The following is a 27,647-nucleotide window of genomic DNA, read 5'->3' as shown; positions in this document are numbered from 1 at the left end:
TGAGAGCGGCAGCGGGCTCGTCCTTGAGACACGCACGTGAGGACGTGCGGGGCGACGCCTTTTTGGTGCTCAGAGAAACTCAACCTACAAGTCTACACCCGAGAAAGGGTCTTGCAGGACTGGAGGTGGAATAGACTTTTTCAGACGTGCAAAAATGGAAGGACTCCGTGCCAGTACGCGGTCAGAAATGTTACTATGTGCCGATTAGGAAATGATTTAGAGCGTTGGAGATGGCAGGCAGTCTGGCCGTGTCACAAAGGTGTAATGGATCCTCACTGCGGAGGGTGAGCCGCCGACCTGCCTAGGTAGGAATGACCAGTGTGAGGGTGAGTGGGGTCTTTAAGAGTGAAGGCAGAAGGAACCGAACTCAAGGACGGTGCTCTGGTCGATAACACGGTTTCCCAGGGGTGCGAGTTAATTCTGACACTGCCCACCCGCACGCGGGGACTGAACAGTGAAGGGAGCGGATGGCGGGAGGCGGGAGGCGGGGGTCTCACTCTTGGAGGAGGTTACGCGTAAGCAAGAGAAGGACGCTGGAATGACCCACCCGGTGATGGACTGGAGCTGGGAATGTCAGTGTGAGCTCGTGTTTAGCTTGCCGAGGACACAGACGGTTACACATGAAGGTACTGTGGGATGCGTGTAAATGCATGGCTAACGTACACGCGTAGATCTCCGTCTTCTTCAGCTGGGGAGCCCGGTGGTCACGGGCATGTCATGTCCCAGGCCTTGGCTTCTGACACCTTTCTCCCCTGAGACGGACCGCAGCCCCCGGCAGAAAGGCTGACTCCAGGGCCGGGAGAAAATGCCCCAGGTGAGCCTGGAGCACGCGTAGACCCAGACAGGAAGGAAGTGCCCGAACAACACAACGCCACCTCGATGGGCGTGTCAGGGGGGACACAGGAGCCACCTGAAGGGGCTCCCGGCCGCCAGAGCTGGATCGGTCCCAGCAAGAGGGAGGGCGTGTTGGATTATAGCCCACCGTGTAAAATACACATGCACACGTCCAGACTGACATCAGCAAACGATCCAGGCACGCCCTGATACGCAGACTGAATTTCTTCTCCGAAGGAGGGTCCCACATCATCTACGCGGCTGCTCCGTCCGCGGGGGGCCGAGCCCACCTCCCCACTCCTCGGGCGCGGGCTCTGCACGGCGACTCCCTTCCACGGGGGGCTGTGGGGGGAGGGAAGGAGTCACGTGGATGGGGACAGCCGGCAGACACACCTCCGCCGGGTGACCACGGCCAACATCAGCGGTGACAGGCCGTGCTGATGGCACCCGCCCGGGCCGGGTGGGAAGAGACGGGCGCTTCCCCCCAACGAGCCGCGACCCCAGTCCAGTCACGAGAAGCCATCATGCCGCTCCCACTGGGGGACATCCCCCCAGATCCCTGACTCGTCCTCCTCGACACTGTCAGGGTCATCAGAGAAACTGTCACAGCCCAGAGGAGAAGCAGAGGGATGGGATCAAGGTCATGTGGTGTCCTGGATGGGGTGGCGGGGCGGGGGGGGGGGTGTGGAGAACCAGGAAGGAAGAAGGACATCAGGGGAAACTGAGGAAACCTGAATATGAACTAAGGCTCGTTAGCGTAGTTGACAATAAAGTGTTCATATTGGCTCGTTAATTGTAACCAATATACCGTATTAATGCAAGAAATTTATAAAGGGACCGAGCTGCGTGTGGAAAATCTTTGTATTAGATGTACAATTTCTTAATAAATCTAAAACCGTTATATAAACAAAGTTTATTCTTTTTAAACAGAAAATACTGTGTTGGGGGCGGAAAAGCCAAGATTTTACCTGTGGCGGGTACACCCATGAGAAGCCGCCAGCACTTGCTAGGGAGACGCCCGTTAAAGCCAGCGGGACGGCACCCCACCCTCTGGGCCGGCTCCCGTTAGAAGGACTGAGCACCAGGTGCTCGTGCGGGGGCAGCGCATCTGGGACGGCCATGTGCCCCGTGGGGACGGGACTCCGCGCACTGGCCATGTCACGTGACCCAGCTATTCCTACGCGTTCGCCCCAGAGAAACTAAAGTTTGCATTCACGGCAGCTTTATTTAGAATCCCCGAAACCTGGCACCGACCCCAACGCCCGTCAGCAGGTGAGCCCGCAGCTGTGGTGCAGCCGCGGGGGGGGGGGCACGCAGCCGCAGGGGAGGGAACCGCCGCCCCCACACCAGCCTGGGAGCCGCAGAGTGGCTCCCTGGACTCATGCTCTGAGGCCAGGCTGAAGAGCGTGCGTGCTGACGGCCCCATTCGTCCTGGGAAAAGCAGGTTAATTGCAAGTGACGGAGCAGGTCAAGCGTCCCGGGAGATGACAAGGGGCAGGAGGAAACTTTGGGGTGAAGGCGTTCACGATCTCGGTTTCCTAAGTGCACGCACATCGAATTGTCCGCCTCAAACACGTGCGGTGTGTTTGTGTTCCCGGGAAAGCTGCAGGGAAAAGCGCAAAAGCAACCGAGACGCTGGGGTTGCAGGTTTCTGGGAAAATCTGTGAGTTGTCGCGTTCCAGCACGGGGGGATGGGGGAGCCGTAGACCGCGGCCCCGCCTCCTGCACTGACCTCAGACTTGCGTTGGAGTTCGTTCTGGATTTTAGAATGGTAAATGTACCTTGCCAATGCCCCCATCTGCAGACACAGTAATAACTTCGAGTGGCTGTGCCGAGGGAAGCTGTGTCTCCGCCTGATTCAATCCCGCTCAGTCTCCGCGCACAGAGAACCAGCCGGGTCGGAAGTGATTTCTAAGACAGACAAGTCTTCCAATTCTGCCTTTGAACTCGTCTCATGTTTAAAAAATAGCACTGAGCTAAGAGTTGACTTTCCCTTCACAGGCCGGGTGGAAACATGTCCCGATGACCTTCTTGGCAGGAAGGTGGCCGCCCTTGTCGCTGTCCTGATTGGGGGGGGGGGGTGGCCGGATTCGGTCCCCGGCACTTGGACGGAAATTTCCAGAGACTTCGGTCCTTTGTCACATCTTTAATTTGTCAAATGGGTCTCTCTTGCTCCCGTTGCCAGACTCACACCGCTGCCAAGGCCAGAGCTGGCGAACGTCCTCGGGGAGGCATCTCAACCTCTGTTAAGACCAGGCCCCGTATTCCATCCGCGTCACCGTCTCCAGACTCTGTCCGGAAACCAGGTCCAGTGGGAGTCTGAGGGCTGCCGGGCTCCCGGGACGCGCTAATTGGAGGGTTGCGGCCGCCCGTTTCCGCTGAGCGAACGGGCAGCGGCCCAGACGCGCTCCTCGTTGAAAGCCCGAGACTCCCCCCCACCCCCACCCCGTTCCAGCTCGAAGGAAGCGTGGTTGCCCTGCGATGCGCCTGCGCTCAGACGCCCGCTAAGGAATCTGTTCTGTTAGCCCTGCCCCTGGCCCGGGAACGAGCATCTTCTCTCTGGCCCCCAGCGTCTCTTCCCGGCATCCGGTCCAACCTCCCAGGGCTCTTTGCACCCTGGGGCGGGGAGAGGGTGTCTTCTTTTCTATAATGTAAAAGTAGTAACGGGAGTAAAAGGCTCCACGAAGCCGAAGGTCTCCCGTGGGTCTTGCGGCTTCGCCTCCAGGGAAAACAAGTAAAATCTTTCCTGACGCGAATTGTGCCACCCTGTCAAAGGTCGAAGGTCAGCCATTTGGCAGCTGCCCGAGCAGAGTGGCACCGGCCGGTTTTCAGCAGACTCAGGAGAGATTTCACTTGAACCCTGGGGCTGAGGGACGTGGTTTGAGAACCAGCCCCGGTCCTGGAGAGACTTCGAGAGGCGGAAGCCGAGTAGGAGGAGGGAAGCCCCCTCCCCCAGCCCTGGAAGCCCCGACCCGCTGGGCTCCCCCCATCTTACCGGGGGAGGGGCTGCACTGTGTGCAATCGGGCTTGCCGTCCCAACCACCTCCCCCTTCCTTTGCTAGCTGCCCCGGTTTTGACTGGGTGCCCACCCTCCCCCAAGCAGCCCATGACGGGGGACACTCACCCTCTGCGGTGAGGGTGGTGCTGTGATTAGCTGAATCAGAGTTCCCTTCTCCCCCGGCCCTGGGTGCCAGAGGGGCTGGCCACTTTCGCCACGGGGCAGGTTTGTGGTCTTTATCAGAAGTCTGGGATAGTAGTAGCCTGTGCCCTGCCTCTCACTCCCGCTATCTCGTCGTGTGCGGTTGTAGAGGCAGGAACTAGCAGCTGCTTTGACTTCAAGAGGGAAGCCGCTCTGAACACAGGACCGACAGGTGGGGGGGGGGGGGGCTGCCTTAGCAGGTATTTGTGGAGACGTGACTGGATCACACCTCACCTGAAGCCCGCCCTGTCTCTGGTTGCCTAGTTACAAGAGTCAATGTTTATTAACAAGCTCATGTTTAAGCTGGTTTGAGTTGGGCCTTCTGTTTGTTGACACTTAGGGGGTCCCATCCAATGGGAGCACTGGAAAGTGTGTTTTCTAGAACTGCAGTCTGTTGAACTCCCAGGTCACTGATGTTGATTTTGAGAGTCACACACAGAAAGGACAACAGTGTGAGAAACCGTGACTAATCCCATGGGGGCAGCAGAGCTGAGGGACAGGCCTTCCCTGTGACATTGTATGGCCAAGTTCTGATGCCCTCCACGTGAGGAGGGGACACCTTCCCAGGCAGGAAGGGAAGGCCAGTGGGTCTGCCAACCCTGAACACCCAGCCCCGCAGAATGCACATGGACACAGGGCCTGCCGGGCTGACTCCTGCCTCCTCGTCAAGCATTGTGTCCCTGTCCTGCTTTACTTTCTTCCTGGATGCACACAGGATGTATCTAGAATTCCTGGAACTGAACACGTTCCCAAGAGGCACCCGTGTTCCTTCGCTTGGACCCTAAAGCACGTTCAGTCTGCGTCAACAGACTCTCTCCCAGCCCAGGGAACGGACTTCCAGCCTCTCTTTAGTTATCTCTGGGGCCACTCAAATGGTTTTTGTTTCTTCCTCAGGTATATCTGCAGCCTACCTGAGGGACCGCGCCCCCCACCCCACCTCTCCTCTCCCTTTGCACCTGGGCGCTGGGACCGCGCCCCCTCACCTCTCTTCTCCCTTTGCATGTGGGCGCCCCGCCACTTGCCCTGTGCCTCCCACCTCGGTCTCTCTGGGCCTCGGTCTTTCTGCCTCCCTGTTCGCTCATCCCAGCAGGAGTGGGTAACAGCTGGCCCAGGCCCTGCGGGGAGAACGCCCTTCCCACCGTCCTTCCACGAAGGAAGTGCAGAGGGTTCCAGGCCGCCTGTCCCGGGGCGGTCTCCCAGGCCCTGAGCAGCCCGCACCCGTACTAAATGCTGCAGCGTCCTGGCCCCTTAGCCCTCTGCTCTTACACTGAAACATAGACACTTCCCTTGTGAACTGATCTCCAGCCCTTGGTGGCTTCTGACTCGGGCAGCTTGGCCCCCAAACCTTCTGTCCATCCCAGAGCTCAGCCGGGACCGCTCTTCTCCGTCGTCGAGGTTGGGTGCTGTGCTCACTTCCCCCATCCCCTTACTTTGGGGAAAGAAGCCGGGGCCTAGGGCCTCACACGCGTGTGGGGGCCAGAGCCCAGATGGTCTCCCTGAGGCCAGAGCTGGGGCCCAGGGGCTCCCACCCCATCCAGGGATGGCAGCTGGAGGTCAGCTCTGGGACAGGGCTCTGAGGTCAGGCCAGGCAGGGTCCTGCCGCACACGGTGGCCCCTCCTGGAGGCTGTCTCAAATTTCACACTGGCGTTTCACAGGCACGGAGGGAGCCTCAGATCAGGGGCTAGCTGTGGGCGTCTGGGGACTCATGAGACAGCTGCTGGGTGGCACGTGGGCGGAGCCCTGTCCCGGGAGGAGGCATCCCAGCGGGACGTGGCCTTGACAGAGGGCCTTGGAGGATGGAGGGAGGTGACGTGGGCACAGGTGTGAGCAGGGGCCTGGGATCCTAGGGCACGCTCAGACCTCCCGGGCTGGTGCAGATCCTGGTGATGGATCTTACAATATCCTCACAATCGCCCTCTGTTCACATGACTGGAAGCTTCGCCTGCCCTGAGCCGTCACCTCTAGGTAACGAGAACAGAGAGGGGCGGTGTGCTCGCGCTGGGCCCCGAGGCGCGACTGCACCAGGAGGCAACGCTGCACCGGATGTCTGTGGAAATGCCCGGCACTCCCTGTCTGTGCTGGCGGTGGCCTCGCAGATGCCCACACGGTGCCCACAGGGTCCCGCAGAGAAACAGAGAGCACCTTCCTCACCGGGGACACCCGCGTCACCTGTCCGGGCTGGCGGGGGTCCCCGTTCCCAGTGACACCTGGTGCAAAGACGGGTTCTTGAATTTCTTGCAAGAGACAACAGGTAGAACTTTGCCTCGCGGTCAATATGCCGAATCGAGGTTAATAAGTCCACGCTAAAACCTCAGATCCTAAGTGTTTGCTTCTGAGTTTGACAACTGTATGCACATGCGCCCAAAGTGAGGGGCAGAGCCGTGTCCAGCCAGCCCCTGCTGCCCTCCCCGCGTTCCCCCCCCGCCCGGGGCCTGTTCCCGATCCGGGAGCCCTACCCCGCCTCCAAGGACGTCAGCACTTGCTGGCATCTGTCCTGTCTCTGGCCTCGAGCCGGCGAGAATAATGTTGCTGGAGGACGTCTCTGCGAGCGAGAGCTTGTGCGGTTAGAGCCCCGCCTTGTTCTCCCTGCTCTTGGAGGACCTGGTCTCCCAAAGGCCCCTGAGCCTTGGGAGCAGGGCCTGGCACCCTGTCTGCCCCGCTACCTCCTCTATAGAGTGGGTGAGCCTTCGGCGGCTTGCTAACCATGCAGCCTCCAGGCCTGGGCTCCGTGTCCCCGCCCCGGGGCCCCGGGAGCATGCAGTCCCCAGCCACCCAGCCATCCTCCACACCAGGGGGTGCACCCTGCGGTCTGGCTCTGGCTCTGGCTGTGGTCTGTGGACACGCAGACTCTCGGTCACCGAAGTGAGCGGTGAGCAAGACGTTAAGTGCCCCGTCCTGTGTGGGCACAGCCAGCGTCACTCATACACCTGCCGGGCCCGGGCCCCTGTCTCCTGACCTCGATGTCCGCCTGCGGCATCAGACACCCCGACGTCTCACCGTGGCGGGTGGATACCGCAGTGTGCCCGCGGCAGGCAGACCGCCCCCCCCAGCACGTGAATGCCCTGGCGAACCCCTGCAGCCCTGGGGGAGACAGACCCCCCCCCCAGCACGTGAATGCCCTGGCGAACCCCTGCAGCCCTGGGGGAGACAGACCCCCGGGGGGGACGGCTCCTTGCAGGAGAGACTCTCCCGCAGAGAACATGCAGGTATGCGTGGCCTCTCCAGAACAAGTCCCTGGGTGACACTCTTGCTTTAAGTCCCTTCCACCTGCCCCCACCCCCTGACGGAAGCCCCTGCAGTCCAGCCCCTTTGGGCCTGGAGCCCGCAGCTGGCCTCTCGGGGGCCCACAAGGGGCTGACCGAGCTCTGTAGGGGCATCAGTGTGAAACTTGGGCAAGCCGGGACCTTGGCGTTTGCCTGGGTACGGTTGGGGGTGGGAGTGTACCCTTCTGGCCACCCTGGCCCCCAGGCATGGAGGGCAGGGGGTTTCCCTGCCAGGGCTGGCCAAGGGATTTGCATGGATGTGCCGAGGGCCCTTTGCATCAGGGGTAAGGCCCCGGGTCTTCCCGCACGTCTCTGGCCCTCACAGCCGGGGATGGCGTGCATGGGGCAGATGTGGGCGGCACCCCAGGAGCGGCCTCTGGGGGAGGGAGGAAACAGCGGTCCCTCTCTGTCACTTCGAGGCCGGGGCACGCAGCAGCAGGGGCACGGAGCTGGGCACTTCCTATGACCCCTGCCCTCATGCGTCCTGAGAGAGCCCAACGTGTGCCCTATACCTGGGCACCGTGGGGAGGGGGGGCTCTGGGGCCATTGTTGGGTTTCTCTGACCGGCCACGAGTCTTTCGTGGCTGATTTGTATTTCATACGAGAGGCTCCATCGTGCCCTGGCCCCAGGCTGTGTTAGCGTGACTCTGTCCCCAGCGTCACCCCATTAGCTGATTGCATCTGGTGTTGTCCTTCAGTTCCTGGGGACTGTAAGTTGGCACACTCCCGTGTTTTTGTCCTGCTCTTTTTTTTTTATGTTTATTTATTTTTGAGAGAGAGACAGACAGACACAAGCAGGGGAGGGGCAGAGAGAGAGGGAGACACAGAATCCAAAGCAGGCTCCAGGCTCCGAACTGTCAGCACAGAGCCTGATGCGGGGCTCGAACCCACAGACTGTGTGTTAAGCTGAAGTTGGACGCTCAACCGACTGAGCCACAGGTGCCCCTGTCCTCTTGTCGACAGCGGAAAGCGTCCCCGCTCCTGGGGACCAGCTCACTCTCCACCCAGGAAGCAGCTCCAACATTTGCACTGAGTGACTGAGGCAAAGCTCAGCGGCTATAGCCCAAGGCGACAGATCCAGAAGCCCTGGGGGCCCGGGGGAGCCCTGGGGGTGGGGGCTGCTGGGTGTGCAGATGGAGGCAGCTTAGCTGGCATCTCTGAGATGAGGAGGAAACTCCCTGGTTTTTCACGGTCATGGACAGCAGGGTCGTTTTATTGAAATCAGGGCAGCAGGGCTGAGGGACATTTTGTGGGGACCTGGATCCTGTGTGCCTCCTGATGAAGCTGGTCATCCTTCCTGGGGGGTGGTGAGACACCCCTTGCGTCCCCCAGGGATCAGGCCAGAGCCTCGAATGAGAGGTGACTTCTTGGGATTCATGCCTAGTGCCGGCCTGGTGTGAGATCATGGGAAACATTTGTACCCGTCTCTGCCCCCGTCCCCGGCACAGAGCTCCTGAAGGCCCCGTAATTTTCTAGGTGACAGGGGCACTGGGAACATCTTTTGGGCTAATGAGGTGACTCAGTGGGCTCCTGGATGGCTCCTGGGTCTTTCTGGGGACCAGCCGGGACTGGAAGCTCGGAAATTTCAGCCCCCGCCCCCAATTCTCCGGGGAGGGGAAGGGGCCGGGTATGGAGGTGATGAGCAGCCTCACTCCTGCGTGAGGCAGCCCCGCAAATCCCAGCAGGTGGGGCCCAGAGAGCTGCCGGGCGGGTGCACACGTCCCCACCGAGAGGGTGACGCACCCCAAGTCTGCGGGACAGAAGGTCCTGTGCTCAGGACCCTCCGGGCCCCGCCGTACCCACCCCTCCATCCGACTGCTCATCTGCAACTTTGTCCCCTCCTTTATCACACGATGACCCGGTGACCGTGTTTGGAGATCTGGGAGCCGCTCTAGCAAACTGATGGAAGCCCAGGAGGGTCGTGGGAACCCTGGTTGCAGCCGGATGGTGCTGGCATCCGAGAGGGGGCAGGGCAGTCTCGTGGAGGTCCGTGGCTCCAACGTTTTCTCCAGGTCGGTGGCATCAGAGACAAATTGAATTGTAAGACAGCCAGTTGGGTGGGAGAATCACTTGTGTGGGGAAAGAATTCAGACATTTGGGGTCGGAGGTGTTGAGATAAAGTATCGTGTAGGTGAGTGAATCAGAAAGGGCTGTTGCCCTCACAACTCTCCAGGACTACTTTCCTCCCCGGTGGTCGAGCGCCGGCCCCAGGGGAGTGGACGCTGGGTGAGAGCCCCGTACCCCCAGGAATCTGGGCTGCAGGGAAAGGCTTGGCCCCCGTTGGCATAGCCTGTGTCAGAGCACGCCCCTCCCAGCAAGGCAGCCAGCCCACCTGCCCTGGTCCTCCCTATGGGTCTGCGGTTAGACATCTCCTGGGGACTCCCTTGGGGACCGGCTTTGGTGCTGGTGCATCCCTGCTCATGAGCTGCCCCCACCCCACCCCCACACCCCTGCGGCCCTGAAGCCTGGGGGAGCCTGGGCACCCACCTTCTGGCTCTATTCCAAAGCTCCTGGCTCTGGACCCTCCAGCTATACCCTTCCCTTCCTCCCAGACCAGGGAGCGACCTCCACCTGCCAGAAGGGGCAGCTGTGACCTTGTCCCTTGGGGGATTTCGCAGAATCAGAAAGCTTTCCGATGCACACATTCAGTGCAATCCCAGTCAAAGTAACACCAGCAGTCTTCACAGAACTAGAACAAACAATCCTAAAACTGGTATGGAACCAGAAAAGACCCCGAATAGCCAAAGCAATCCTGAAAAAGAAAAAGCCGGAGGCATCACCATCCCGGACTTCAAGCTACACTACAAAGCTGTCATCATCAAGACAGTATGGTACTGGCTCAAAAACAGACACTCAGACCAATGAAATAGAACAGGGAACCCGGAAATGGACCCACAAACGTATGGCCAACTAATCTTCGACAAAGCAGGAAAGAATATCCAATGGAATAAAGACAGCCTCTTCAGCAAGTGGTGCTGGGAAAACTGGACAGCGACATGCAGAAGAATGAACCTGGACACTTTCTTACACCAGACACAAAAATAAACTCAACATGGATGAAAGACCTCAATGTAAGACAGGAAGCCATCAAAATCCTCGAGGAGAAAGCAGGCAAGAGCCTCTTTGATCTTGGCCACAGCAACTTCTTACTCAACACGTCTCCGGAGGCAAGGGAAACAAAAGCAAAAAGGAACTACTGGGACCTCATCAAAATAAAAAGCTTCTGCACAGCGAAGGAAACCATCAGCAAAACTAAAAGGCAGAATGGGAGAAGAGATTTGCAAATGACATATCAGATAAAGGGTTAGTAACCAAAATCTATGAAGAACTTATCAAACTCAACACCCAAAAAACAAATAATCCAGTGAAGAAATGGGCATGAACATACACTTTTCCAAAGAAGACATCTGGGAAATACAAATCAAAACCACACTGAGATACCACCTCACACCTGTCAGAGTGGCTGACATTAACAACTCAGGCAACAACAGACGTTGGCGAGGATGCGGAGAAAGAGGAACTCTTTGCACTGTTGGTGGGAACGCAAACCGGTGCAGCCACTGGAAAGCAGTGTGGAGGTTCCTCAAAAAATTAAAAATAGAACTCCCCTACGACCCAGCAATTGCACTACTAGGCACTTATCCAAGGGATATGGTATGCTGTTTCTAAGGGACACATGCACCCCAATGTTTATAACAGCACTATCGTCAATAACCAAAGTATGGAAAGAGCCCAAATGTCCATCGATGGATGAATGGATAAAGAAGATGTGAGATATATATATATATATATATATATATATATATATATATATAAAATGGAATATTACCCAGCAATCAAAAAGAATGAAATCTTGCCATTTGCAACAACGTGGATGAAAACAGAGGGTATTATGCTAAGTGAGATAAATCAGTCAGAGAAAGACAAATATCGTATGTTTTCACTCATGTGTGGAAGTTGAGAAACTTAACAGAAGACCATGGGGGAAAGGAAAGAAAGAAAATAGTTACAAACAGAGAGGGAAGCAAGCCATAAGCGACTCGAGTACAGAAAACAAACTGAGGGTTGATGGGTGGGGGTGGGGGGAGGGGAGAACAGGTGACGGGCACTGAGGAGGCCACTCGTTGGGATGAGCACTGGGTGTGGTATGTAAGTGATGAATCATGGGAATCCACCCCCGAAGCCAACAGCACACTGTATACACTGCATGTTAGCCAACTTGACAATAACTTCTATTTTAAAAAAAAGAAGAAGAATCAGAAAGCTTTTCCTGAAATCAGTTCAACAGGATTTGGAGAAATTCAATTCCACACGTGCCTTTTGGCTCCTGCCAGTGGAGAACCTGGGCGTTAGGTGGGCGGTCGCTGGCCGACATTCTGGAAACCCACAGGGCCCACACTGCCAGAACGCTGAGCAGGGCAGAGAGAGGCCGGGAGGGTAAGCCTGCGTGCGGGGAGGGCACCCAGGAGGGACGCGGGTCAAACAAGACCGGAGGCACCTTGGAAGTGGACCTTCTCCCATCGCCAGGCTTCAAGATGGTGAGCGAAACTGACCCCTGGGTACGTCCCTAAGTTACGGGGTCGTGTGCAATACGGCGAGGGACCCGGAGCCCCTGACAAGGACTTTGACGGGGAGCAGAGCTAGCGTCGCAGGGGTTCCCAGGGTCTGCATGTTCGCTGGCTCACTCGTCTTTTCCCGTGACACGCCGGGGGGCAGAGTGGCCCTGGGGAGAGGCACCCTCCGAGGGATGTCACGTGACAAGGATGATGGTTCCTTCCTAAACCGGAGACAGTGCGGGGTCTGCGTGCTCGCAGCCAGCCCAGCCCTGAGTGCCCACGGGCGCCTTGGTCAGGGTGTGGGGGACACTTTACCGCAACAGAGCCTGGGGCACTGGCTGTCAACCTGCACCACCCTCCCCACGGCAGGGCCGGAGGCACCCGTGTTCACCACGGGGCTGACCGGGGGACGGTGACCGGCTGCGGGGACTCACGGGTGCTAGGAGGGCTTTAAAGTCAGCGCAGGACGTCACACAGGCCTCTCCCGGCCCGGCGGTCCCCGTTCTTCTCTCCACGGGACACGGGCTGGCGGGGCTCATGCCGTCGCTGACGTGATCTGACGCAGTGACTGGGAAACCAACTGGGCACCGTCTGCAGGGAAAGCTAATCAGATTCCTGAACTGAATTTCCTCTTAAATCTGTGTAAAGCTAATGCGTGTGTGCGACAAAATGTAAACACCATGAGGGGAACACAATCAGAGACACGGATTTCTCTCCGTCCCCTGCACCGCCTGCATTGCCGTCCCCAATATTGCGACATGTGTGATCTTTCCGAAGACACAGAGGCCACCGGAATGTGCACACCTATGGATTTAAAGCACCATTGACACCGCACTCTAATGCGGCTCTGCGGTCAAGAGACCTCGTGGGTGAATAACATAGCAAAGAGATTTTCCCAAACACCCCGCTCATACTTTTATGTTCTTTCAATTTTTGGCTGTTGTGGTCGACTTGTTGCTGAGGAAGATGCATAAAACTCATGCTATGGTGGTGGACTTGTGATCCCATCAGAGAGTCACGCACACACACACACACACACGCTCCTGTATGCACACCCACACCCACGCATATGTACACGCCCCCACACGAGTGCTCTGCCTCCTCCAGGGAGCCCACCTTGGCTTCCTGCCTCCAAGCTCTGGCCTCCCTGCTCCCTCTGACGGCATCTTGTGCAGGGTTAGTGATCCGCACACCTCGTTCTCAACTGGCACCTTCTGGGGCGCGGAGCCCGGGGCTGACCAGAGTTCCCAACGCCCATCTGGAAAGTGAAAGGGTGAGTCTGTGAGTGAGATCGCTTCCCTCTCTCCCCAGCTTTGTATAATTCACGTGCCGGCGACGCCTGAAGGGGACAACTAAGCACCGGGTGGGCTGTGGCAGATGTGACCCCACTCCCACCGGCCCGGGGCACCAGCTTTCTGTGCCGCTGAGCAAGAGGGGAACGTGACCCTCGTTTCGTGTCAACTAAGACGACTCTTCTAGATGGAGTAGATGGGTTTTTCCGATCTCCCGGGTAGCCGGGGTGTTCTCGTCTTCGAACTGCTCACGTGTCTTCGTGCTCCGGCGTCCCTCTGCTTTCCTGGACATCTGGACTCTGGTTGTAATAACCGGTTTCATGGCCCTGTATACAGCTCTGTTATCTCTGTCCTTTCTGGTTCTGTTTGTACGGATTCACTGCGATCCCCGTCACGGGTCGTATTTTCCGGCTTCTTTCCACGTGTGGCAATTTTCAGCTGAATACCGGACATCGTGACGTTGACGTCATCGGGTGCTCGACCTGGGTGTTACATTCGTGTAGTTGGGTTCTGTGAGGGCTCTTCGGAAGCTGGCTTGGAGGCTTCACGGGTGTGGGTCCTCTCGTCTGGGGTAAATCCGGCCCCGTCACTGAGGGAAGCTTCTGAAGACCCGCTGACCCCTGTGAGCGAGGAGGTCTTTCCCCTCTGGCTTGTGGCACAGGAACGATCCCAGCCCGGGGTGAGCTCCCCGGCTGGCCTTTCCTGCTCCTTCCCGGCGGCTCTTTCCTGGGCACAGGTGGCTTGTGCACGGCAAGCAGAGGCGGGCGCTCAGTCCCGGACCCGGGGCACTCCCGGCAGGCCCCGTCTCGGCAGCGCCCTCCTCTCTGGCGCTCGGCTCCGCCGGTTCTGCCCCCCTCGGCCTCCCCAAGCTCCTGACTCCGCCCCCAACTCGCAGGCCGGTAAGGGGGCTCCGCGGTTCCTACCTCCCAGAGGTCACTACTCAATTCTGCCTGTTGACCAACGTCTGAGAAGCAGCTTTCACATTTTGTCCAGCCCTCCAGGTATTTACGGTGGGAGAGGAAATCTGGACCCCGCGGCTCCATTGCCGCCAGCGGTGGGAGCCTCCTTTTTTGTTTAACTACAAATGTCTCTGCTTCCTCCTCATTCATTTATTTTTTCTAATCTTGATTTCTTTTTTTTTTTTCAGCTTCTTTTTATTTATGTTGAGAGAGATAGAGAGCAAGCAGGGGAGGGACAGAGAGAGAGAGGGAGTCCCAAGCGGGCTCCGAGCTGTCAGCGCAGAGCCAGACATGGGGCTCGAACTCGTGAGCCGTGAGATCATGACCTGAGCTGAAGTCAAGAGTCAGGCACTTTAACTGGCTGCGCCACCCAGGCGCCCCTACCCTCGTTCTTGAAAGATAATTGCAGGGGATGAACAGTTCTTTCTCCCGGGCTTTTGAAAACATTACTGTCTCACGGCTTCCACTGTTGCCGTGGAGATGTCAGTTTAATTGCTGTTTAATTGACTTTCTCTTTCTTTTTCTCTCTAGCTGCTTTCATAATCTTCTCTTTGTCTTGGAAACTTTCCATTTCTGACACGCTGGTCTGGATGCACCTTTGTGTTTATCCTGCCAAGACCCACGAAACCATTAGAATCCGACAAAAGGGATCTTCTTTATTCAGTGTCCCTTAGAGTCACTTTTGACACTTTGATCTCCGTCTTTCATCCGGAGCTAGCCCCTAGACAGACTGCTTCCTATCCTGTACTCCTCTGCCCTGCACTCGGGTGACTTCCTCAAGTCTACCCTCCAGTTCACTGATCTTATACACATCTGCATCTAAATCACTGCTTAGTCTATTCACCAAGTTCATGCACCATTTGTCCTTATTTATTTATTTATTCATTTTTTTATTGAAATCCAATCCAATCCAATGATTCCAGGAGTAGAATTTGGTGATTCATCACTTACATATAACACCCATGTCCCTTTTTATCTCTGTATTTTTTCATATCTGCCTCAATGTTGATCATCTGTTACCCATCCATTTTCAATACCTTCTTTGATTTCCTCAAGCATATTAATCAAGTAACCACCAACCTGGGGCCATGTTGAGCCACATTTTTGTCTCTTGGTTGGTTCTCCACGAGGCAGCTTGGCCTCTGGCTAGCACTCACGTGAGCCAGGCTTCACACCGAGAGTTCCCGGAGCAGACCTCTCTTGTCCTTTTACTCTTTCGTTTTTTTCTTTTCCTGTTCCAGCAGACCCTCTTGACGGGCAGGGTTTTCCCTCTGAGCGTGTGGTTCCGCAGGAAACCCCATGTCATGTGGGGTCTCTGTCTGGTCTCCCCTGCCTGGCCACAGCCCTTCGCTGTCTGGGCTCCGGGTCACCGGGGCTCGCTGACCACTGTGAGCTCTCTTTCTACTGCCTCCTTATTCATGGCCGGCTCAGAGGGCTCTAACAATCCGTGAAGATGTTCAGGTGTTCTGTACAGGACAGACTTCTCAGCAGCAGAAGCAGAGATTCGTCTTCCTGGAAAATGTCCTTGTCCCACCCCCCATCTTCCCTCCATCGGGACAGAGAGAAGGGGCATTTGCTGCCCTGGGGAGGAGGCTGCTGCGGGGGGTCCGGAGTAGACTTTTCCATACCCATCTGTGACTGTGACATGGGGAAAGTGAGGCTCGTGAGGCCCCCCGGCCGGGGGGTGGTGGCTTCCTGAGGGTCTTGAATTCACCATCCTGCCGTGTGGAGCGGGCAGCTGCAGGGAGTAGGAAACCCGGCCACACCTGCCGTGGGCCTCAGGACTCTGTCCACTTTGGTTCGGCGTCCAGCAGCACAGCCAGGGCCCTGCTTATGTGGCAGTGACCGAGGCTGCCCTGGGAAGGATGGGGCTGTGCCGGGCAGAGGAGGTGCCTGCCTGCTTCTCACGGGGCCCTCCCCACCTCCAGGGGCTGCCGCCCTTCCTGGGGTGTCATGTTCTGTCTGGGTTTCGGGACGAAGCCCGCTCTCCTGCTCCCATTGAAGCCCCCGGGAGCCTCCGCTGCCCTGTCGGCAGAAACCCGTGGGGATCTTGGCCGAGAGGAGGTGTTCATTCTCTCCTCTGCCTCTGTCCCTCCCGCCTGCGAACGCAGCCCCGCGTGTCTGCACGGCCCGATCACGTGTTCACTGGGGTGGGACGGGGCCGCAGGACAGTCACCGTCCCCAGGACGGTGAACCACCCTGGGAAGGCACCCAGGCCTCTGAGAAGGAGGCTCTGGGGTGGGTGGAGGTGCCAAAGGCAGCCTCCAGGGGGCCCCGTGTGGGAAAAGACCCACCAGGACAGCGGGGGGCTCGTGGAGGGGGCTCCAGCCCAGGGGGTACAGCCCGAGCTCCCCGGTCCCTGGCGGGGGTCTGCTGCCCCCTCAGCTCTGGGCTACCTGCTGGTGCGGGTCAGCCAGCCCCTCCAGCCCGGGCCCTGCTTTTCACACTTCGTCATCACGTGCACACAGCCCAGGGCTCTTCAGTGAGGGTGCTGTGGGGAGGCCCGGGAGGTCACCCCCGGCACAGGCCTGTGTTACTGCCGCCGTCTCCACCCCCACCCCCACTCACCGAAGCCATCAAACGGTGGGTACACTTTGTGAAGCCCAGGTCCCGCCTGGCAGGCCGAGGACAGACGGGGGAGTGGGCTCGGGGTCAGGGTCGGGGTCGGGGTCGGGGCAGGCCCAGGAGGGTGGCCAGCAGGCAGACCGGGTTCAGTCCTTCACCACCGACTGGAGCACCGGCCGCTTCCGGGGTGGGGGCTGCTGGTGCTCAGGGAGCAGCGAGAAGCCGGCCAGGGGCCCCGTGAGCGGGACAGCAGGCCGGGAGGGGTGGCCTGGGTCTCCCTTCACGGGCCTGACATGGTGCAAGTGGGGAGGGGCACGTCAGGCCGGTCCAGCCGGCGCTGGGGCGGGGGGCCCTGTGGCCACAGGGGAGACGGAGGCTTCAACTCAGAGAACGGAAGATGTTGAGGGTTTGGGCAGAAGGCCGTCACCTGACCTAAATTTTTGGAAAGGTCTTTCTGGCGACTGGGCCATAGGCAGACTGCAGGGTGAGGTGCGGGCCGGGGAAGAGGGCAACTGTTTAGGAGGCTCTCGGAATAATCTGGAACCGTGATGGGGAATGGGAGGAGACTGGGGAGGGACAGCACGTGGAGAAGCTGTTAGGGACGGGGCAAGCGGTCACTTGATTGTCTCAGGTGTGAGAAATCGGGCGCATGGGCGGTGACCTCGCCTGGACCTCAAGGGCACTTGGGGCCACGCTGCGCGGGGCTGGATGCCGGGCTCAGAGCTGCGGGCTGATGCGCCAAGGAGCACAGAGGCGGCCAGGAGAGGGGAGGGTCCGAGGCTGGGCAGGAGGGGCAGGCCTAAGGGGTCCCCGAGGACCAGGGCGCAGATGTGTCCAGGGGGCTGGAGGGGTCAGATCAGAGGAAGGCCCGGAACCGGCCGTCTTCACACAAACGACCCATGGGGGCAAAGCCGCCTCCCCTCGTCCTCCCTGGGTGCCTTGCTGCCCATTTCTCTGCTTGGTGGTCTCACGGTGACCCAGGGACCGCCGTCGGCCTGCTCCGGTTCCGTCCACGTTCAGGTCTCTAGCCACGCGTGGTTGGAGTGGGGTGGTGGTGCGTCTGCCCTGCACACCTGAGGCTCCGGCCCCCCGGTCTCCCCGTCCCTGGTTCCCCTCCCCTCTGGGTGCGTAGTCACCCTGAAGTCCTCGGCCACCCCGACCACTCGGCTTTGGGAAGCGCAGGGCCTGCCTCCCGGCCGAGCGGGCAGCCCTTCTCCGTCTCTGACCCACAGACGTTTGGGTAGAGACCCCGGTGCGCGCGCAGCCCCCCACGGCTGTGCCTGCTGTTCTCAGCATCTGGCACATTCTTGGTCATCTGTAAATAAGGCCCAGATGAAGCCTCTTCGGGAGAGACACTTCCTCACACACGGGATTCGTTCAACAGCAAAAGAAACTCATCAGCCAATGTTACTTGTGAACAAGGGTGCAAAAATCTAAAATTAAAAGTAGCTACACGACGCTGACATGATTTAAAAATAAGACCTGCGGTCAGAGAAGGCATCCCAGGAGCGCGGGAACACCGGGTCCCCGTGGACTGCCCCGTGTGGCTGTGTCCCACGGCCGTGGTGGCGCTTCGCATGTCCACAAGGTGGCGTTTCACTCGCGCCCTCGGTCCTCGTGCTGACAAGCTACCTGGTAGGAGGGATGGTTCCAGTCTTCTGTCGCGACCACGACCCTGGATCTGTTTCTGCCTTTGACTCTGCAACGTTCGCTTTCTGCATCTGGAGGGCTGCCGCGGGCAGAGGGAACGGCACCTGCCCGTGCGGGCATCTCGATCTCGTCGCCGGGAGACCCCTGTCTGGAGCCTCCTGCCTCACGCACATGCACACATATCTCTGTGTGCGCTGCGCATGTGTCTGTGTGTGCACGTGCATATGTTTGTGTGTCTGTTTATGCAATGCATGTGTCTGTGTCTGTGTGCATGCACTGTGTGCATGTGCACGTGTGTCTGTGTGCACGTGCACATGTGTCTGTACCTGTAGGCACGTGTGCATCTATATATCTGCGTGTGCATGTGTGTCTATGTGTGCACACATATGACTGTGTGTAGGCATGTGCACGCGTGTCTGTGTGTGCACATACATGTGTGTCTGTGTGTGCACGTGTGTCTGTGCATATGTATACGCGCATGTGTGCCCGTATGTGTATGTGTGTCTGTGTGCGAGCACACGTACGTGTTTGTGTGTGTATGCAGTACACCTGTCTCTGTGTGCACACACGTGTGTCTCTGTGTGTGCACGCACATGTTTGTGCATGTAGGCACGTGCACATGTCTGCGGGTGTACACGCGTGCCCGTGTGTCTTGTGTGTGCACGTGTGTCTGTGTGCGTGCATGTGTCTGCATGTAGGCGTGTGCACACGTATCCGTGTGTGCATGCACGTGTGTCTGTGTGCCTGTGTGTCCTTCCCACAGCTCTGCTGCTCTCCGCTCCGGTCCCCTGGCTGAGCCACTACAGCGGCATCAGCGTGCCCGGTCAGCTCTTGGACATCTGGCACAGAGACTTCTGAGCAGAAGTGGACAGTGCAGGGCGGGCCCCCCGGAGGCACGAGGAGGAGGTCCGAGGCTCTCCAGGCAGCCACCGAGCTCGGGGCACTTCAGCCCACCTGGGCGGATGCCCACCAGGCCCACAGGGACCAGAGGCTGGGGCAGACACCTTGGAGCCAGGAAGCCCAAGCCGGGGGATCCCTGTGCTATCGGCTGGGCCTGCCGGCCGGGGTCTTTGCTGCAGACCCAGAGGGAGGCACACTCTGCTCTCCCGGGACGGCATAGGAGCCCACGCGCAGAGGCGTCGGCCCCCCACGTGTACCCTGGACGGCGCACCCCTCTGGGCTCTCCTGCCACACCGAGCAAGCACTCATTCTCATTTAATTTCATTTTCAGGCGATACCTTAAAAACGCAAAATTCTCACAACCAGCTTCTGCTTGACGGGACCGGTCATTCTGATTTGAGTGGAGGTCGCTGCGTCCTGCTCCAAAAAGAGGTCCGGGCAGCTGACAAGGACATGCCGTGCATTTGCCCTGAAGCCTCTGGGGGAGGAGGGCCCATGAAATACTTAGGATGTAAGTGAATCAAACGTCGAGGTGCTACACGGGCCGGGAAGAGCCCTCGCTTCCGTCTGGCCTGTGTGGTCGTCTGGGCCTTGGGAACAGAGCCACCGTCTTGCTTCTTCTGGACATTCATGAAGGAATCTGGCAACGAGTACCCCGCGTGTGGTTCCTGTTGGCTGGGCTTCCTGGAGATGCCTCCAGGGGTGAGGTTGTGGTTCCCCTCCCCCCCCCACCCCCGTCCTACCCTGGAAGTCCCCACCGTCCTCGCGCAACTGCCTCCACGCTGCCCCCTGCCGTCAGCACGTGTGAAATGCACCCAGATCTCAGGAGGCCGAGCTGTGAAAACCTCCACCGCAGAATCCACGAAATAGGGCCACATCCTGAAGCACTGACGTCATCTTTTGTCTCCCAAGTGGACATCAAAGTTTGGTTTGATTTCAGAACTACGTCATAATTTGTGGCTCTATATGGAGGGAAAAAAATCCCAATTGGGGGAAAAAGAGCACATTCTGGAAGACAAAAGGGTGTGGTATCATGTTCCTCGAACCAGGCCGTGCCTGACGGCCAGGAGCACATGGAACCTCGGGACAAGTGTGTCTGTTCTGCTCACAGACATGCGATCGTAAGCGATATTTTGACATGGGACAGCACGCACTGCCACGTGGTTGCATGGGGATTCAGGGCACGGCAGCCCTCCCGCGGACCCCCGTGCTCCCGGCCCATGGGCATCGCCCAGAGGATGAGGCAGGTCTGCGTGGGCACAGGAAGGTGTGGGGGAGCCCCGGGCTCGCTCTGGCTGCAGCCCCCAGAACTCGGGAGTTCCCCTCACGCAGGAAGAGGGCTAATGCCAGGACTGGCCACCCGGGGCCCCCCGCCTCACCCAGTCCAGTCCTCCTGACGCAGCTGAAAAGGCGCCCCCTCCCCAGCCAGGGGTGCTTCGGTCCGGGCTCTGGGTGGTATGCATTCCCCGCTGGCTCCACCAAGAGCCATCTCTTGGCTGTCCTGGGATGCACCCTAAAATTGGCCACCACGCCGGGGCACCAGGCAGCTATGTGGGTGCACACGTAACGCCACAGAGAATAGGTATCACTGAGGGCTTCAGTCTCCGAGTCTGGGGCCCGCCACGAGGCTGTGGCTGGTGTTCATGCCATCCTGTCCCCAAGACCCATTTCACGTCCCCCTTCCTTCCCCTCTGCCACTTAGGAGCCCTTGCAGAGGGAGTGGCCCATACCGTACTCCAAGGGGTCAGAGGGGTACCCTTCCTACGCTGACTTGTGGTGGTCCCCACAGACCCCTGGGGGGTGGGAGGATGCGCTTCAGGAGGTCCTCGACCCCACACTTAGGCTGCCTTGTCCCCCCGGGTGGCAGCACCCTAATGGCTAGTCGGTCACCCCAAGGAGCACTTTAGCCCCTTCAGGGGCGTGCACACCCGAGGGTGCTCACAGGCCATCTCAGCTTCCAGTTCTGGGGGGACCCGATCGTGCCTCGTGGTGGAACCCTTGCTCCCTTGGTACCGAAACTCCCATCCCCAGCAGGGCCCAGGCTCCCAGGGGCCGGAACAGCATGGCCTTCATGGGACGTCTGGTGTGGCCTTGAAGGTCACTGCATCCCTCCCTGCCACACACCTGCTCCGTGTCCCCCAGGGCTCTGCCTAGCTGGCCCTGTACCAAGGGCTTGCTAAAGCATTTTTACCATGCGGTAAGCCCGCCGGAACCTGAGCACACAGGCAGAACTTACGCCGACTCCTGTCAACCCGAGCCCGCGAGCAGGAGCAGTGTGTGGAAGAGGCCGTGCCTCTTCCTCAAACCCCCATGAACGGGCCCAGCTGCCCCATCCGCAGGCCACCTGCTGGTCCAGGATTGTAGCCAAACCACACACATCCCAGCCGCTCCCTCGGTGGGCGGGGGGCTTGCCCACAACTGTCCCGTCCCCTCCGGCCAGAGCAAAGCTGCCTTCCCGGTCGGCAGGGCGCCCGGAGTGGAGACGCACCTCGCAAGCACTCCTGCTGCTCGGGCCTGTCCCTGGTCGCCGCCTCGTCCTGACTGCGGGGCGCTGAGCACAAGGCCTTGCCGGCCTGGAGGTTGTGACAGCGGCCAGCGGGGCACACGGTGCACTGGCCTCGCGTCCTTAGTCGGCCTCGGATTCAGGACCTGGTGATGCGTGAGCCGCTTGCAGGGGGGCCTGGCCTTGCTCCGATCTTTGTTGTCCCCCAGCTTGGAGTCTCAGAATCTCCTCTCTGAGCCCCGAACGGCAGAGACCCGTGTCCTCGGGGGACTCACAAGGGAGCCATCGCTGTCAGAAACTTTGCACGTTAAACATGTGCACATCTTGAGGAAAGGACCTAAAATCCCAGGAAGGGCCAGTGCCCGCGCCGGGTGGGGGCCGGGTCAGCAGCCCGAGGACCTAAAGCTCTGCCCGCGGCTGCCGAGGGGCACACGGATGCACAGAAGCTTCCGCCCCGGTGTAAAAGAAAATGACCGACGGGCGCCTCCACCCTGGGCCAGAGCTGATGAGCAGAAGCCTCCGGAGACCACGTCTGTGAGGCGGCCAGAGGCACCGGCCTTGGCTCAGCGGCTGGCTCTCCACCGGCCTCGGAGTGGTTTTATTTGTACGGTGCTGAGGACGCGCGGCTGAATGGCCAGCCCCACGCCCCCACTGGCCTGGTTCTGGGTGTCCCGGCTGCAAATGGCCTCGCCCCTTCCCCGGGGACCTGGGAGGGCACGAGCAGCCGAGGTCGCTCCTTCTCCATGAAGCCTGAGCTCACCTGCGGGGGTTCGTTCTGCACGTGCCTGTTACCAGATTGCGAACCTTCTGTCTCCAGTTTGTGGGCACTTTTTCTGCACCTGTTGGGCTGATCCTATGGTGTGTCTCCTTTGTGCCGTCAAGCACGTGGACTGATTTTGAATGTTAAAACAACCTTCCCCTCCTGGCCTGGTTTCTCTCAGTCACTGGGCTCAACCTGCTCGAATTCATTTAAGATTTCGTGTGACGCTCACAGGGAGCACTGGCCGTGGGGTTTGGTACCACGGTTGGCCCCTGCAAGTCACTTGGGTGTGTCCCCTTGTTTGGTTTTTGCAGAGGCAAGAGCTAGATCATATTCATCTTCCCTGTGACCCCGCAGGGCCTGGAGTTCTCTCCGTGGGGAGGTGTCCGATTACCGGCTCGATCTCTGTAAGAGATACAAGACATTTCAGGGGTTTTGTGTCTGCTCGTGTCAATTTTGGCAGGTCCCGTTTTTCAAGGAACTCGTCCGTTTCTTCCAGCATGACACCGTTAGCGAGGTCCTGTCCACCCTTCTGATGCCCCGGGGTCTGCAGAGATGCCCCCTTTCCGCTCCTGAGAGCCATAGTTGACTGGTGAAGGGTTCCCTTTTCACGTCTCGATGTGCTGATCATTTGCCAGAACTAAGTTTCCGCTTGCTGACTTTCCTCTTCATTACACGTCTATGCTCTCACGCGTTTCTGTTCTGTCACCTCCTCCCTTCTGCTCTCCTTCAGTGTAATCTGCCCTCTCTTCCCTGGCTCCCGGGGGCCGTCCCTTTGCTCCTCCCCACCCTGTCTGTCCGCTGGCCCCACTGCCTCTTCACTCGCACTGGTTTGGGGCTGCGACTGTGTTCTTAGCGTGGAGCGTGCAGGCGCCTGTTTAGACCCGGGGAGGGTAAACCCCGAGGCTGATGGGAAGGAAGCCTGAAGCTGGAGGTGCCTCCCCGGCGGGTGAGGGACAGGGCGGCCCGGCTGCGAGCCGCTCCTCCAGGCCGGGGGCAGATCCGAAGCTCGCTCAGATGAGAGAGAGGCTCCAGCCCTTCCCAGACAGCGATTAGCTGAGAACGTCGCACACCAAGAACATCAAATTTTGAATAAGCTCAGAAGTGACTCAAATCCAGTCTGACAGAGGCCATCCCCTCAGACGTCCTAGAGCAAAAATAAGATGTATGCCACAAGTCTTCAAAACGGCACGAAGCCTTGGGGGTGGGGTGCACTGTGGGGGTTCCGGGGAGTGGAGTCGTGGCTCTGCTCACGCAGCTGGGGGGCAGAGAGAAGGCGCTTTGTGCCTCGTTCACGTGGGCAGACTTCCCTGGGCGCCTCCTGGGTTCTGTCCGAGACCATCTTCTCTGGGAGGTGGGGCAGTAGGAGGCCTGTTCTCGAGGACGCGAGACTGCCCGTCAGGGAGCTGCGATGAGTAAAAATAGCAGAGCTTCTGTTTCTGTATTTAATCTTCAACCATGAGAAAGAAACTAGCCTTTACTAACGCTCAATATGCAGACTGGCGGTCCAATGTGTCAGAGGGTCACACGTCCCATGTGGCCCCATCCGCCGAGGCGAGCGGAGGGTGACGGGCACCCGGGCCGGGTCCTCTCCTTCGACGTGACGAGCCACGGTTCACCTGGGGTCTGGTCAGGGATTTGCGGCTCATACGGTACAGCTCTGACTAAACTTAGTTCACGTGGTGGACAACTGTGTGGAGGACAGGAGAGGGAGGCGTGGAGAGACAAAAACTGGAAACTATAAAAGACAGGGGACAAAGCATAAATGGTAGTTTTAACAAATGTGTCCTCTGTGTCCCTGACGGGGGTAAAATAAGAGCCAAAGAGATAATGGCTGATCATCTCCCAAAACTGACGAAAAATACTGAAGTCTAGATTCAAGAAGCACCCAAGCAGGAAAATTAAAAGAAAATACTACTTAAGAAAATAAAAATGACAACAAAGAGAAAAAAATGAAAGTAAAAGAAAATAAACCCCCAAAGAAACAACGGATAACACTCACACCTTGCACGTTGGTGTTATTCACACAAGGGACTATCGTGGGAGACAGACACTGGGGGATAAGGTGGGATGCAGACAATGAAGAGGGGGGATACGTGGATAAATCCAAATAAGTGTGGACCGCACAAAGCAGTGGTAACTTCTCGTGGGGCTGAGAACACATCAGTATTAAATACATGACAAGAGCAGGAGCGGACGAGGTGACAGGGCCCTGGGGGCAAAGTCCTCGGGGTCGGGAGCTAAGTGAGCGGTTGCCGATTTCAGCTTTTAGGTTTGGGGGTGGTTTGTTACGCAGCAAAGCTGACTGATACGGGAATTGCCTCCTAGATGTGGGGGTGCCGCTGTCACAAAACCTCAATCCTCTGGCTGGCAGAGGTTGGGAAAATGAGGAGGCATTTATCACAGAGGCTGGACACGGGCAGCGCTGGGTCCTGGGACAGCTTGAAGGCAGAAAATGCATGTAATGTACTTGTCGGCCTCGGCGAGGCGTTGTGCAGGCAGAAGGCGGGATGTCACCCGACTTCCTTCAGCTGCCTCTGCTGATGTCCGGGAAGAAGAAAGTAGCCACAGAGTTCTCGTTTCGCAAGCACAGCCGTGGCTCGACTAGTTTTAAAACCCTCAAAATGATGGCTGGCTTCAGGGTCGGTGGAACCGAGGGGTAAAACCCTTGGAAAAATTGAAGGTGATGCTGAGTAGACCCTCAACCGGGTGAAAGGCCTTTGCGGCGTCTTAAGCCCCCCCAGAAATCTGACCCTCCGAGGCAGAAGGAGCGCCAGACAGACTGCGTGTGGGTCTGGGGGCAGACGCCGTCTCTTTGCTCCTTGGGTCTTTGCATTTAGAGGATCCAGGATGCAGGCCTGAGGCTACAGTCCAGTGAGACCCGGGTCCTCGAGGGAGTTAAGTGTGTTTACACGCGGGGGACCCAGCAGACGGACCGCGGAAACGTGGCCACCGAGTCCTCCGTCCCCCTCCCTGCGCCCCATCGATGTGTTTCTGCGGATGTCCCCCTTCAGGCCCTGGCCGCGGCTCAACATCTACTTTGGTCAACAGGGCTGTGGCCGAGGGGACACACACACGGACGGCAAAGCATTTGCATGCTGGGCTTGCTGTGGCGCTGTCCTGGAGAACCCCGTAACGGCCACTACGTGGCCCCCGGATGCTGAGAGGCATGTGGCCCGGGCACCCTGTGTCCCCTGCTGGTCAGCCAGCCCTCCCCAGAACGTGAGGAGGCGTGGCAGGTCACCCAGCCAACGCTGGCCTGCTGCTGCACAGACACATAGGAGACACTGCAGGGAGAGATCGGGAAGCCACCGCGGCCCAGAGCAGCGGGGCCATGAGCCAGACACATAAGTTTGGGAGCTTGCTATCTGGCAACAGCTGGCTGACAAAACCCCTAGTTTACAGCATCCACAGAAACCAATTCCGGAGAGACTGTGGAAACAAAAACGGAAGACAAAAAGAAGTTCCCTACAAGATAATACAGGAAACTATGTTTAGGATCTCGGGACGGCGAGCCTCAGGATAGAAATGTGTGGTCTCAGGATACGCAACCACTAACTACAGGCAAAGAGGATACACTGGCCCGTCTTAGAATTAAGGCCGTCTGTTATTTAAAAGACCTCGTTAAGGAAGTGAAAAGACAAGTTACAGTGTGGAGGGTGGTTCCTGCAGAAAGTCCCACAGATGGAAAAGGAGGCCCACACCACACAGCAGAAACGTGGTGACACGGTGAACGGTCCCTTCCCCCAAGAGGGTGTCCGGTGGGCGGTCAGCGAGTAAGAACGTACAGAGCCTCATCCGCCATCGGGAGAGCACGTCAGACCACACTGAGACACCAGCGCCCGCCAGCAAGGCTGGCGTTCCAGAGACGGCAAAGCCAAGACGTGGGGGATGAAGGGCTAGAAGGACGCCCCGCAGGGGCTGGGGGTGTAGGCTGGCCCGGCCACCACGGGAGAACTTTGGTCACTCGCTAAAGGTAAGCGTGTCCACCAGCCCCGTGACCCGACGATTCATCCCCTCAGCGTGTGCCCCGCGGAGACGAGCAAGATTGTTCACGGCGGCTGTATTTGAAATGTTCAAACGCAGGAAACAGCCCGACTGCCCGTCGGCGGAAAGCGAGTACCTAGAGGCCCGTGTCCAGGGTGGAGCGGGTGTCGTCATAGAAAGCAGCCCGCCGTGGCTGCTCTGGCGTGGAGCGTGGGAGCGAGGCGCTGGGACGCGGCCCTCTCCCTCGGTGGCATGGCCCCCGTGGATACCCCGACGTGAGGAACCACGCGCGTCTTCCAGAGCTGCATTAAGTATGAACGATAGAAAATACCACAGGGCACATGTGTCTAGCGTTTCCCGTGACCCATCACATTCTCTATCTTCAAACCCTCCGCCTCCGGCACCCCAGCCAGCCGACGGCGCCCTGCACCCTGGGCATCCCCTGCTGCGCCCATCCCTGCCTAGAGAGGCCGCGCAGACCCCCCCTGGCTGGCCCGGCGGCCCTCTCCCCGCAGCACAAGCACCTGCTGGTGACTGCGCCTGCCTGGTGCTCCCCGCTGCCGGAGGAAAGGAAGTGCTTCTCAGCGAAAGGTGCCACCATGTGACTGTTCTCGCGGGGTCTCTGGTTTCCTGCCAGAGAACAGTCTCCCGCTCCCGCCCCTCAGGGACCGCCTCCCATCGTGCAGCTTTGTCTCCATGTCAAACTGCACTTAAGGACACACAACGTCATAAAACACATTTCAGAAAAACTAGAAGTTTAAATGATACTTAAATGAAATGTTTGGATTAAATAGTCCATTAAAACACTGTTGAAGTTTTGGCACCTAGAGTGAGCTTCATTTTCCGGAAACTACACTTTTGTGCATTGCAGAATCCTCGTACAGAGGTGACCAGACCCCAGATCCCCGCTTGGAGCTGTGTGGGCTGTGGTCTCGGGCAGGTCACTTCCTTGTGGACACCTACTGACCTCCAGTCTCCCGAAGGGGCCGGAGCGCAGGCTGGGCTCCCCAGGGACCTCCACACGTTGCGTGAGGGCCTGTGTTTCAGAGTGAGTGTCCCAGCAGACGTGGGGCTTGTGAGGGAGGCGGTGGCGGAGAAGGACCTGCCTGCAGGCTGGGCGGGGGAGGGGCTGCTCCTCCCCGGGGGCCTGACAAGGGATCCCTGGAGGGAGGAGGTCT

At 58.6% G+C, this 27,647-nt stretch overlaps 2 long non-coding RNA genes across 2 annotated transcripts; one reads left to right on the top strand and one right to left on the bottom strand.

Annotated features, from left to right (window-relative positions):
* Positions 1-1,903: 1,903 nt before the first annotated feature.
* Positions 1,904-24,384, top strand: LOC123379834. The gene is made up of 2 exons (XR_006584710.1): positions 1,904-2,106; positions 19,551-24,384. It is a non-coding gene; the product is annotated as an uncharacterized LOC123379834 (long non-coding RNA).
* On the bottom strand, positions 2,040-4,273 carry LOC123379833. The gene is made up of 2 exons (XR_006584709.1): positions 3,959-4,273; positions 2,040-3,478 (listed from the first exon to the last, which is right to left on the bottom strand). It is a non-coding gene; the product is annotated as an uncharacterized LOC123379833 (long non-coding RNA).
* Positions 24,385-27,647: the final 3,263 nt, after the last annotated feature.

This window comes from Felis catus, chromosome C2, assembly GCF_018350175.1.
Source record: "Felis catus isolate Fca126 chromosome C2, F.catus_Fca126_mat1.0, whole genome shotgun sequence".
Classification (NCBI taxonomy): domain Eukaryota; kingdom Metazoa; phylum Chordata; class Mammalia; order Carnivora; family Felidae; genus Felis; species Felis catus.
This window is presented reverse-complemented; position numbering and strand designations above follow the sequence as displayed.